This window comes from Malaclemys terrapin, chromosome 15 (assembly GCF_027887155.1).
Source record: "Malaclemys terrapin pileata isolate rMalTer1 chromosome 15, rMalTer1.hap1, whole genome shotgun sequence".
In the NCBI taxonomy this organism is placed as follows: Eukaryota; Metazoa; Chordata; order Testudines; family Emydidae; genus Malaclemys; species Malaclemys terrapin.
In genome coordinates this window covers 27,973,485-27,986,378 of record NC_071519.1, presented here as the reverse complement: position 1 = coordinate 27,986,378, position 12,894 = coordinate 27,973,485, and the positions used below count along the sequence as shown (strand labels likewise).

At 46.2% G+C, this 12,894-nt stretch overlaps 1 protein-coding gene across 2 annotated transcripts in view; it reads left to right on the top strand.

Moving 5' to 3' along the window:
* The window catches only part of POU2F3 (POU class 2 homeobox 3), a 62,768-nt gene that overhangs the window by 28,334 nt on the left and 21,540 nt on the right, over positions 1-12,894 (top strand). Inside the window, exon 1 of one of the 2 annotated variants that reach the window (XM_054005518.1) lies at positions 12,083-12,182. The exons of the other annotated variant lie outside the window; for it this stretch is intronic. The gene's annotated coding sequence lies outside the window, so the exon portion shown is untranslated. Of the gene's footprint in view, positions 1-12,082; positions 12,183-12,894 lie in introns of those variants that run through there. 2 annotated transcript variants of the gene reach the window in all.

Here is a 12,894-nt window from a genome sequence, read left to right as displayed (position 1 = left end):
TGACTGGGGGGGTGGGTGGAGGGGGGGGATTAAACATCAGGTCATCACTTTCCATGTATACCCCTTCCAATATGATGGGCATCTATCAGAATGTCGGACAGGTATGCATCATCAATGCTTTCATTAATCTCTCCATCCCGTTTTATTGTGGAACAGTTGCTTGTCTTCTTCGTCTCTCAGAGAAGCTCAAACACTTGCCACAATAATATACAGTAGGAAACAAGCCCACAACAGCAAAGTGTCCGGCATAATAGGTTTGATCCTTCCCCCAATAGTTGCAAACAGTGGAGCTGGAACAATTTGGATAGTGGAGGTGCTGAGAGCTGTTGAACCAATGTGTATGATGGAAACTACTTCAAGCCAAGGGGTGCGGCAGTACCCCTAATTCCAGCACCTATAGTAGGTTTTGACATTAGTCATGTCTGCTAACATGGTAGAGTCCAGTGTGGTAACAACCAGGGCCGGCTCTACCATTTTTGCCGCCCCAAGCTTTAAAAATAAATAAATAAATAAAATAAAACCGCTCGGACTGCCGCCGCCCGAACTGCCAAAGCGCAAAAAAAAAAAAGCTTCCCGGACTCTGCCGCCCCAAGAACGGACGGAATGCCGTCCCTTAGCATGTGCCGCCCCAGGCACATGCTTGCTCTGCTGGTGCCTGGAGCCGGCCCTGGTAACAACCAGCTATCTATATATGTGCGTGAATAGCAGATGTTTGTAACACATGCTAACGAAGCGTGGCTCTGTGTCCCTCCTAGAACATGTGCAGAATTTGTAAGTCCTTTATCTCACTAGGTAGCGGCTTGTGCTTTTGGAATCTGAGTTCAGTCCCAGTGACAGCCCAGCCAACAGCATTGTTACATGTAGATGTGCTGATTTGTGGTAGCCACAGTTATGTACAGTTGAAATACTTCTCTGATGCAGACGAACCCAATGAGAGCAAGGCCAAGTGTTGCTTCATCTGTAACTTCTGTGATTCTCTCTGTTCAGGCTCCATCCATAACTTACTCCAGTTTGGAACTGGAGGGCCAACGTTATGTGACATTTTTGTCCAGTCCCACCTAGATGTTAGCTGGAAGGGGAGGGATAGCTCAGTGGTTTGAACATTGGCCTGCTAAACCCAGGATTGTGAGTTCAATTCTTTGGGGGGGCATTTAGGGAATTGGGGTAAAAATCTGTCTGGGGATTGGTCCTGCTTTGAGCAGGGGGTTGGACTAGATGACCTCCTGAGGTCCCTTCCAACCCTGATATTCTATGACTGACTAATCCAATGGCCACCGAAGTCAGTGGGAGTCTTTCCATTGACTTCAATGGGCATTTGGTCAGCCCCTAAAATGGTGTCTCTGTTGCCAGTATCCATGAAAAAATCAGATGGTGGCTTTTTTGGGAGGGGGATGGTTGGTTTTGATTTTGTTTTTACTTAAGCTCTTAGTCCATTGTTCAGGATTTTGAATTTGAGCTGAAGAAATCTGGATCTAAACACATCTTCGGGTAATTTTAACAGCTGCTGTGCTCCGGTCTTCCTCTGGAGCTCTGGGTGCTTATCATTTCTGGAGATGAGAAATCTCACATCATCTAAAACTTCTGATCTCCTCTCTTGGGCAGCCTTAATTCCTAACTTTTGAGCCCTTAACGTCACAACCTGAATCACATCCTTTCAACGTAGTTTTTCATGTGTGTTTATATATGGCGTGAGGAGAGAAAGAGAGACAGGCGGCCCTGCTTTGCCTGTTTGGTTTGGCTTTTTGGTTGAAGAGTCTAACGCTGGTTGCTTCCTGTTTACATCCAGGGAAACCACTTCCTGTTTACATCCAGGGAAACAGGAAGCAATAAACTTTCTCCCTGGGGTGTGGGATGTCTCCCAAAGTGTGTCAGTGAGGGAACTGGGTGATTCAGCAAACATGGCTTCTTTCTCAAACTAACTGGGTTTGGACTCAATTTGCTTGGCACAAAGCCAAACAGATACGCCTGCAAAGGGTCTGATCCAAAGCCCATGGATACTTGGGGGAGTTTTTCCATGCATATGTTGTGGCGGGAGTCCCCAGATAGTGCTGTTACGCATCGTCTTGCAAGCTCTTAGTGTTCAGGCAATGTTCAGTCTTTAAATAAATGCTGTATTGTTAATTTTGTGATGGAGACTTTGCAGGGGAGCTGTTGCAAACAGCAAGAGAATTTTCTCTCTGACTTAATCTTTCTGACTAGAGTCAATTCTTGGGACAAAATTGCTTTCTGGGAACAGGGTACTGGGGTGTAGACTGAGAGTGGGGATTGCCTGCATGCCACTTTGACCCACCTCTGTTCAAGGACTGGTGTGTACCATGTAAATGTAATATATAGCGTTAGGCTATATACATATGTAATACACTCTGTAGATATTATGTTACACCAGGAATGTACCAGACTCCACATCACTGATTTCTCATTCACTGGGAAGCTGACCTGCAGGACCCCAATATCTGCTTGGTAGAGGGGTGACACACAGGGCCCTGAACAGAAAGGAGACTCAGTTTCCCCCTTCTCCCAGCAGAGGGAGCCAAGGGACCTTTCAAGGCAAGTTTAGGGTCTATTGATGGGGTGGCAGGAGACTGAATGGAGCTAAGGTTGGAACGTCTATTGATACAGCAGTGTGGAGTCGGTATAGAAGTATCAGGGAGTGTGATGTTGGTTTCCTTTCATCCGAGTAGACAATTCCTGCAGATAAGATGTCACATGTTGAGTACTAATAATGGGTTTGGCGCTGTACAAATATAAACACTATCCCTGCCCAAGGAGATTGCAATGTAAATGACAGACATGCGGCAGGCACCAGAAGGCACTGGAAATCCAGGGCTGGGAATAACTGAGAGCTCTGCTGCTGGTTTATGTTCTCCCCTGTAATATTGATGATACACTCCTGATTTGAGGAAGGAAGCGCCTGGAAGGAGGGGATAGCTTGGAGCGGTAGCATTGGGAGGGTAGCAACCACTGACAGCCAAAGGGTAAAAAGACCTAACAATAATAATTAGCTCATACCTAGCACTTTTCGTTAGTAGATATCAAAGCATTTTACAAAGGGAGATCAGTGTCACCAGCCCCATTTTACAGATGGGGAAACTGAGGCACAAGAAGGGAAGTGACTTACCCAAAGTCACCGAGCAGGCCAGTGGTAGGGCTGAGAATAGATCCCAGGTCTCCTAAATCCCAGTCCCGTACTCTTGTCCACTAGGTCAGGCTGACTGAGGCCATGATGATGATGGGTTGCATTTTCCAAAGCACTCGGGATTGGTCTAACTCTGCTCCCAATGGAAGACAATGGTAAAACATCCCATGATCTCTGCAGGAGCAGAGAGAGGCTAGCACGGAGCACTTTTGAAAAGCCCTCCCATAGTTTCTAAAGCAAAGGCTCCTCTAGTGTGAAATTCACCCTTGTGCAGAAGGCCTGTGTGCTACTTAAATTCCACTTAACCCCTCAAACTAGGGCAAACAGCTCTCTGCACAGGGGTGAATTTCACCATTATCAAAGTTCTAGTCTTTCAGATGACAGCTTGATCTGGGAGTGGTGCTTCATATTTGGGGGCGGGAAGAGAGAGAGATTTCACATGCCAGCCCTGTCAGGGGAACTTAGATTGTAGAGATTTAGGTGAGTCTCCAATCAGGTGCCATTGAGGGAAACGGGTGGGTCTTACACTGATTTTTCTAACGGGAAGGATTTCGGGGCTGATGTTCTGCAAGATGTTATTGACATTAGATACACAAGGTGGGTGAGGTCATGTCTTTTATCGGGACAGCTTCTGTTGGTGAAAGACAAGAAGCTTCATCAATAGAAGTTGGCCCGATAAAAGATCTGACCTCACCCACCTTGCCTGTCTAATATCCTGGAACCAACACAGCGAGGACAACACTGCAAATAACATTGTTACTGACATGGCAGGCTGGGCTAATTCCACCTGAGACCTGAAATTCCTGGTGGCCTTTTTAAAAAAAAAAAAAAAAATCACTAATAACGCTTTGCCCTTGCGTAGTACCTTCCATCCAAGGAGCTGACCGCACTTTGCTGGCTAGTGTAGCCCCGGGACAGCCCTGAAAGATAGAAGGGAGTATTACCCCCATTTCACAGATGAGGAAACTGAGGCACAGAGAGACTGATTTTTTTTCAGAGGTGCCGTTGAAACTAGTGGCAGTCATGAATATCAGGCCCAAGGTTATACAGAGAGTCTGTGGCAAAGCTGGGAAATGAACTTAGATCTCGTGACTCAGAGCCCTGCTATCTAACCAGATGAATCTCCTTCCTCCCATAAATCTCTTTGAAGGCGCAAGGTGCTAAGCATTTTATTATTATTAATAATAATTTTGCTAGACCTGCGCTTCCCTCCCTTAGGGAGCAGTTCTCATCCTGTTTCATTTCACTTTATCTCTCTCCCCCTCCACCACCCAATACCATGTACTCCCCACATGCTATTTCAGTTCCTCCTTTGCTCTCCCCTGCGGGTATCAGCTGAGCTCAGGTTTCACTCTGCCCTCCAGATTTCCATCCCCTCCCCGATTTGCCCTCCTGTCTGGTGTCAGTTCGCATCCTGTTTTCCTCTTCCCTCCAGGTGTCAGCTCAGATTTCACTTTCTCTTCTCCCTCCTTGCCCTGAAGTGTCACCCCCGGACTTAGTTTTGCGTTGCCTCTCTTGGGACCACTTTGGAAAACAACCTCGTTGGCTCGAAACCAGCTGTACTCTCCACATCTGTATTAACAGACAGAATATGAGCTGAACGCCAGGCTGTCCCTTCCCCTTTCAAGTTTCCCCAACTTTCCCTGTACTTGTGCTTCTAACACTGACCTGTATCTGTTGGCTGGTTCTCCTACAAAATGCAACCCACTGGGGAAAGTATCCAGAGAAAGATCTGGCTTTAGGTATTGTCCTCTTCAGGAGCGCTGCCAACTTTTCTGCCACCCTAGGTGGCAGAAGGTCCGGCCCAGAAATGCTGCCCCCCACAGGGACCCACCGCCGAAATACCGCCACGGTCACCGCCCCCCAAATTGTAGTGCCCTAGGCGACCACCTAGGTCACCTAATGGGTTGCACCGGCCCTGGTACTCTTCCATTTCTACACATGACAGGGTTTGGTGTAGGTCATGTGTGTAGAGGGTCCTCTTTCCCAAACCACTGTTAATCTTTTATGTTGGTAGAGGAAGTGCTAGAATCACCTTTTTGCTTTTTTCCCAACCCATTTCCCCCACCCAAGGGGGTCCCACTTCTCCTTCTGGCTGTCCATGGGGTGCTTACTGCCCACCCTTCCATATTCTTTCTTGCCACCACTCCCATATGCGTCTGTGGGTGTTTTGCCAGGGGAGGAAGTACAGGAGAATGAGGCACATGGCTCATCCTTACGTAGGAGTGATTCTGGCCCAAGCTCAACCTCCAGGGTGGAACAAAGTGCTGATCCTCTTGTGTGGAAGGTGTCCTTTATGGTGAACTTCCAATGATCTGTATCAGCCCCTAAAATGTAAGTTGTTTGTTGAAACTCCCCAGGCCACAAACAAGTCTTCAAAATTGGACCATTCATGTTGTGGGTGCAGGGTTTTTAGCCTGGCCAAAATTCCCAGGAGAATAGCCTTTTCTCACTGCAGCTGTTCCCAGCATAGTCACCAAGTCTTTGCCTTCAGGGTGCAAGCCGTCTGCTGAAGCTGATGGTAGCTACTCATAGTCTCTGATTTGGTTCCTTGGCCAGAACCAGAGGCGCTAAAGCAAATGCCAAATGCTCTTTTGCAACCTGAATCTACTGTATAACATCATTGGCATGTAAGAGGCAGAACGGTAGAGCTGGTGAACATCAGGCCTGTTTTGCACTGTTCATTCCCTCTGGGGCACTGGGCACTGGCCACTTTCAGAGACTGGATACTGGCCTAGATGGCCCATGGGTCTGACCCAGGATAGCCGTTCTAATGGCACCGTAGCGGTGTCGCTGTGGCACCTGTAGTATAGACTTTGCCTCAGTCAGCAGCTGCAGCATAGGCCATGGCAGTGCAACCCCAACCCCATTTGCTGGCCCCACAACCGCTGCCTGCTAATTTGATGCAGCCCTGTCCTAGGGGGACCCCATCGCCACCAGCAGTGAGACAGGACATTGGTCTAGGTGGCCCCTCGTTCTTCTTGGTGCCTCTGCTGAGACAGCCAAGAAGGACGTTCACTGTGGAAGTGGTTTGGGGGACATGGACATATTGTCCACTTGTGGCTGGAATGAGACCTACCAAACCCATCAAACCGCTGGTAACAACTTATGGTCCTTTTTGACTTGAGCTGGATCTAAACCAGTTACCCAAAGACCCAATATCCCACTGACCAAACCCTTAAACCTTCAAAAAGCTTCCAGTCACTTCTTACTCTATCCAAACCCATTCAGTGGCACCTAGTCTCCAGTCTCAGGCTACCCAGAAATGGAGCCTTCCCTGGGGTATCTTCTATACGGCCACTCCTGTCCCAGGCACTCTGAGCAGGACCCAGCTTTTCAGGAGCTGCTGCTGCTACACATACAAACACATTAGCAAGAGTCCAATCCCTCTCCATTCACCAGCAGGTGAATTTGCAGAGTGCACGCAAATTCCTTTCTCCAGTGGACTCCTGTAATCCTTGAGTAAATATTTTTCCAAGCTTGTAGTGGGCTGGCCTGGCTTTAGAAAGCTGTTTGCTGGGACATACCAGTTGTTTGCACAGTAAAAGCTAAGCTCAGAGGCACAGAGGACACTTATCTAGGGGCTATTTAGATTGCCAGCCTCTTTCTAAAGCCCTGAGTTGGATGAACCAAAATGCACAGAAATAGCTGTGCTGACTCCTAACACAATCGTCACCAGTAATAACACAGCTTTGCATTTCTCTAGGGCCTTTTATCTGAAGATCTCGACACATCGGCAAGTGTTTAATTAATTAAAGGCCTCTCAGCACCCTGGAAAGGAGGGGTGCTACACCCATTTTTCAGAAGGCAAGTCGAGGCACAAAGGGGGCAGGCGCCAGTTTTCAAACAAGGCCTCTAATTTGGGATGCCCGACGACAGACCTGATATTTCAGAGGTGCCAGGCAGCCGGAACTCCCTGTGAAATCAGTGGGAGCCACACGTGTCTGGCACCTTTGGAAATCAGGCCCGGGGATTGGCTCCAGTTGGACACCCAAACCAATGAAAGCAACAAGCTTCCATGGAAAATTTGTCGCACGGTGATTTAGCCAAGTGAAGTTCGTGGCCAATTTGGAAGTAGGTCCCAGGAGTACTGGCTCCAAGCTCCCTCCTCTAATCAGGTTTCACCCTGATCATTAGTCTGCACTAAAGTCCCCGCCCCCGAAATGCAAAGAGAAATGACATTGTAAGGTAGAGCTGATCTTGCTTTAATTATCTTCCTTGTATGTATTTAAAACAGTCCCTTTGGCTGCTGTTCCCATGTCCCCATTCCTTCTGGCGTTGGGACAGGATTCCTCCCAGCGATGTCAAAACTAGCCTGAGCCAATCACGGAACACTGTCGAACCGGGACTAGGCCATCCGCAGTCCCAGGTTCTTGCTGATGCCAAGATAATTTCCTTCTCATGTGGGACATGGCACGAGGCGCCTTGCAGTCGTGGGGGTGGCTAAACCTGGTTCTCACAGCTCATTACACAGATGCCAAGCCGGCGCCGTTCTGCCCACGGCCTGGATGATTGATTTGCGGACATCAGTGCTGCACAGTGGGTGGCACTTTAGATGGTCCCTACCCTGATTGGCAGCCCTGGGGCCCAGGAGGCATTATACAGAACAAACAGAGGAGGGTCATCCCAGCCAGAATGGTCCCTGGAATGAGGACTCTCTCGGGAAATGTTAAAGCACCAAGCCTGGCCCCATTGAGATCAATGGGGGAGTTTTGCCACTGACTTCAATGGGAGCAGTCCTTTCAAGTGTGCAGCGTAGCATGGAAGAGGTCTGTAGTGGGTGAAATAGATCAAAGGGATTCATCAGGAGAGAGTCAGGGACACCGCCCAGGAAGGGGGCAGAGGAGAGAAAAGCAAAGATGTGGGCAGGGGTGGAGTTCTGGAGAGCTTTGAAGATGGAGAGCCTGAATTTGAGAAAGGACAGGGAGTGGAGGGGGGAGGGCAGTGCTGCGCGGTGGAAGGAGACCCAGGCCGCAGGGCAAGAAATGAAGATAAGCTTGGCTCTGGGTGGCTGGATTTTGGGTGACTGGGGAGAGGGGAAGGCCAGGAAGGAACGGGTCGCCAGGGTTCCGTGAGGAGTACACAGTACAAATCAAAATGTAATATTTCAGTGTATGGTTTTCTACACATCTCTGAGTCTCCTGCTGCTCGGTCAACTCAACTGGCTTCATTTGATAAACCACTGGCTTAGCATGTCTGTGGATTTTGGTGGAGAAAGCAGCTGGACTAACTCCAAGCAATATTGGCCAAGATATAAAATAACTTAGAATCAGTTGTAAAGAATATCCTGGCTATGCAGAGTTCATCCGTTGCCAAATCTGTGCTCTCCAAATACACATCTCCAGATAAAGGCACTCGCGAGCCCCTGTGTATCTGGGGATACGGTACGTTGAAATAAACACAATACCCTTTAATTTAGTGATTTGTGCACAATTACATCTGCCTGAGCAGCTACTGAAGTCAACACAGTCATTCAAACTGTTCGTTTTTCATTTGCTCTTTTTTGTTTATTTTTCCCCTTCCTTTTTGTTTTTTTCCTTTCCTTCCTTCTGCTTCTTCCCACATTTGTATTGGCCTGTGCTACACATGTTTGTTTTGATGTATGTAATTCATTGCTTTGAGGGAACGCCTTCTTTTCCTTATTTTTTTTTCCTGTTCAAAACAACACTAAGGAAATTCCATACAAAAATGTGTGTTAATGAAAAGTTACGCATAACACATTTTAAGGTGTAACTTTTGTGTATTTAAAGTTTTGATTCCCACAGCCCCATGAGATAGCTGCATATTAAGGCATAACTATTAACAGCATGGGTTTGATCTTGCGCTGTAAGCAATATTAGATTAGGCCCAGCTTAATAAAACAAAAATAACACAGAGGTGCAATGTGGGTGCATTATGGTTGAGAAGGAAACTATAACTCATAAATGTCCTGACCTTTAGGATGGGTTTTTCCAAAGCATTCAGTAATGGCCTAACTCTGAATGCTGTATTGTGCTGAAAGCCTTTGCAAATCCTGCTCCTAAACCTCCTACCAACCTATAACATGGACACATGTAGAGTTTTAGAGTGGGGGATTTGCACTGAATGTATGTTATGTTCCTGACTTCTTGACATCTGTTAATTGAGAATAGTATATGGGGATATTATTGCTATTATTTATACTTCATAGTGCCTATAAAGGTGCTAGGTACTTCACAGACAAACACATAACAGGCAAGGCATGAAGGGTGGTCTTGTGGTTAAAGCAGCACCCGGGGCGTTGTGTGTTTGATACCTATCTCTGTCACAAACTCCCTGCGTGACCATAGCCAGCTCACTCAAGGTCAGGTTCTCACACCCTTACTCGGGTTTCGTAGCACTTTACTCTGTGAGTGATTTCAGTGAGACCATCTGTGGAGGGAGGTACTACTCCGTGTGAGTGAGGGAATTAACATCTGCCCCTTCAGTTCTTTGTGCCTCAGTTCACCATCTGTTAAATGGGAATAATAACGCAACTTTACCTCAACTGGGGTCTTGTGAGGATAAATTTATTAATGATTGTGAGTTGCTGAGATGCAACAGCATTGTGGGCTAGATAACTAGAAGAGGTCAGTGTCTCAGAGAGCTTACAGTCTAAATTTAAGCTACATAATAAATGTGTGATCACTCACAGCACCCTGAGGTGGATTCTCCCAAAACATTCTCAGCTACCTGACTACCATTTTGCCTAATGTGTAGTGTATGTGTAATATGCGGTGTGATTGGCTACACACATGCAGTCTAGGGTGAAACTCGAGTCTGGGTGGTTAGAAGAAGCATCCAGATTTGGGAGGGTGCTCAGTCAAACCCACCCCTTAAAGGGTTCCTCGCTATTGGTAAATATAAACCCACATTGCCAAGAGGGGGATGGGAGGGCAATCACGTTGCATCAGAAATGTTGAGGAAGAGGAGGTGACTTTCTTTGACAAGAAGGCGGACAGTGGGTATTGAGTTTACCCTATGGAAATGTAACATGCAGTTTATAAGACCAAATGTGGGGCTGGTCTGCCTGCCTAGCTATTTATCCATCTACCTATTACTGACATAGCCTTCATCACTGTAACATCTGAGCTGCTAGCATGCTTTTTTCTAACCGCCTTGCGTGAGCTTGGTCTTTCACAGCTTGCAGGATGTCTCCAGGATGTTTTCATGAGGTGAGCCTTTGCCAAATGTTTATAGATCTGTTACAAAACAGATGTGCTCTCTTTTTCTTTTCGTTTTTTTTTAACCTTCTCTCTACTGGTAAGGAAGAGTTTGCAGTAATTGCAGGCAGGTTGGGAGATGTTCTCGCCATAATTCTCTGTCTTGTGAAATGTTTATGTAATAACTTCCACCAATGGATTACGCAAGTGAGCCGAACAGCTTTGATCATTTTCCATCACCCACAATTCGTTTTTTGTTTTGTTTATGGGTTTTTTTTTTCCACCAGGATTGGGTAAGAAACCCATCAATTGGCTGTCAGAGTGAGCAGACCCACCAGCCAACTAGGGAAGGGACCAACCAGCCAATGAGGGAAGGGACTTCCTTTACACCAGCTTGCTCTCCATTTGTTTTTTACTTGGGGTCAGAAGTCCCAAACCAAACTATGTAAAGATAGGGAGAACATCTAGATTAGATTTGCAGGAGCAATTCCTTTCCTGCACCCTAGTAATCCTTTAATGCAGTAGCTTCATGTGGTGTATTTATGTCCTCCTCTAGTGGATCACCAAGAGGATAATTGCCCTACTATTTCACTAGCTTTAGGAGATCCCCTTTAGCTCAATTGGTAGATACCTGTGGTTTTGGAGATGAAGGTATGGAGTTCTAGTCCCTCCTCCCAGTGTGCATGATCTATATATCAATAATATTTGTTGTTTGTGGCACGTCATTTTGTTTCATCCCCCTGCAGGGTCTCTTCCTGGGTCGGTGCACAGTGAGTATATGCCTAATAGTTTGCTGTGCAATCTGCAATTGCATTTTTACCGAGGCAGATTGCATCATTTCCCTGAATTTTACATAGGAGAGGAGGAAACCTACCGTCTCCCTGCCACCTTTCTGTTCACTTGTCCCAGTCTACCTTGACCTCCATACAAAGACCCCAGAGAAACTCAGCACAATCTGACCTTCATTTTGCTCTCTGGCTTAAAATCACAAGAGCTGAGACACTGACTTTTATCATGGGTCTCCTTATAGTTGCTGATTTTTCAGAAAGTCCTAGCTTCTGGAGTCAGGTGATTATATGAGAATCTCTGCTTTTTTAAAAAAAGGTGAAATTCTGACCCTCTTGGTCTGGTGAAAAGGCTTGAAAACATGACCTAGGTGCACTCAGAAACCAGAAAGGGGGGGGGAATATTATTTTAAAAAATCTGTGATATCAGCCTGACTCGCAGTTCTTGAATGCTTGGGATTAGAAATCCTGTAAAGTTTTCTCTGGAAGTTTTTCCTTCCAAAGTTGGAAGGATCTGCATAAACACCCCAAACTTTGTGACTTGGATACATCCCAAAGATACAGTAGTAAACAGATAGGAAGCAGCCAGTATGCAGGGGAGGGATGGAGTAAATTTGAGTCTAACACCAAAGAAATAAGGTGCAATGGAGAAGAGTTGGTTAATTACACCCAGGGTCCCTCCCATCTTCTCTGGAGAAAGCTGGCGAATTCCAGGAAGTGGGGGACAAGCTGTTGGTGATGTTGTTTTCTAAATTGGGAATCAGTTGTTGTTGGTTGTTTTGTTTTGTTTTTTTGCCAAACCCACCTCTTGATCTCACGTTATGTGATGTTGGGATGCGGCGACACACCCTTTTCTTCCTGGAACGCTTCCAAATCATTCCGTTTGGCAGCTGTAAAAATTGATTTCAGTTTGGAAATGGCTTGTGGTTCTTGAACGCTCAGCTCCGATCAGGATCAGGCAGGAGAAAGCACCTCGGTCTTTGTGTGGGCATGGTCACTTTTCTTTCGGTGGCTGATTGGATTCGGAATCTTGAGTCACGTGAGCAACAGACACATGAATCACTTGCCAATTTGCTGGATCTTTAATTGTAACAATTGCAAGTAGGAGTAATTTTTTTTATATATATATGTGGTTGTTTCTGGTAAATCTATCTTCAGGAGGGAAAGAACTTGGAGAGGGTGAAAGGGTTGAAGTGGAGTGGCGGGCTCAGAGGAGAGGAAATGATGTATTCCATAGGGCCTTTCATTTAATGGTCACCAGTCAAACACTGCCCAGATTGGTAGTGATCAAAAGTTTTTACCATCTGTCTAGTAGAAGATCACTCCCTCCTGAGAGGTGGGGAAGAACTAGAATTCTCAGCTGTCTTTGGAAGGGGTTAATATTGCGCAGTAAGCTTTATGCATAGCTATAGCATGTTACCGAAAAGAGATGTCGTCATTCTGTTTTTTGTGTACTACACCTTTAAATGTGTAAATTAAACTTGACGGGGGCAGCTTCATTTCTGTGCTTCAATTCAGAGTGAGAGAGAGAGAGAGATTGTGTTTTCTCTCTCTCTCTTTCCCTCCTGGAGACTCTTATATTTGTTCTTTCTTAGTTGTTTTTCCTCCATCTGTAACAAAAGCCCATCTCGACTGAAAAATGCATGCTTTGCTCATTGTTTGTGGGAAAACCTACATTGCTTGTCTCTCTCTGCTGGTAGGAGGCTATATTACTCACTCTCTGCACTAGCATCTCAGGATACCGGAGAATGAAAAAGTTTTGTTTTTTTTCAGTGATCCTGGATTGTGTCATTAACTACCGCTGGTAGCAAGA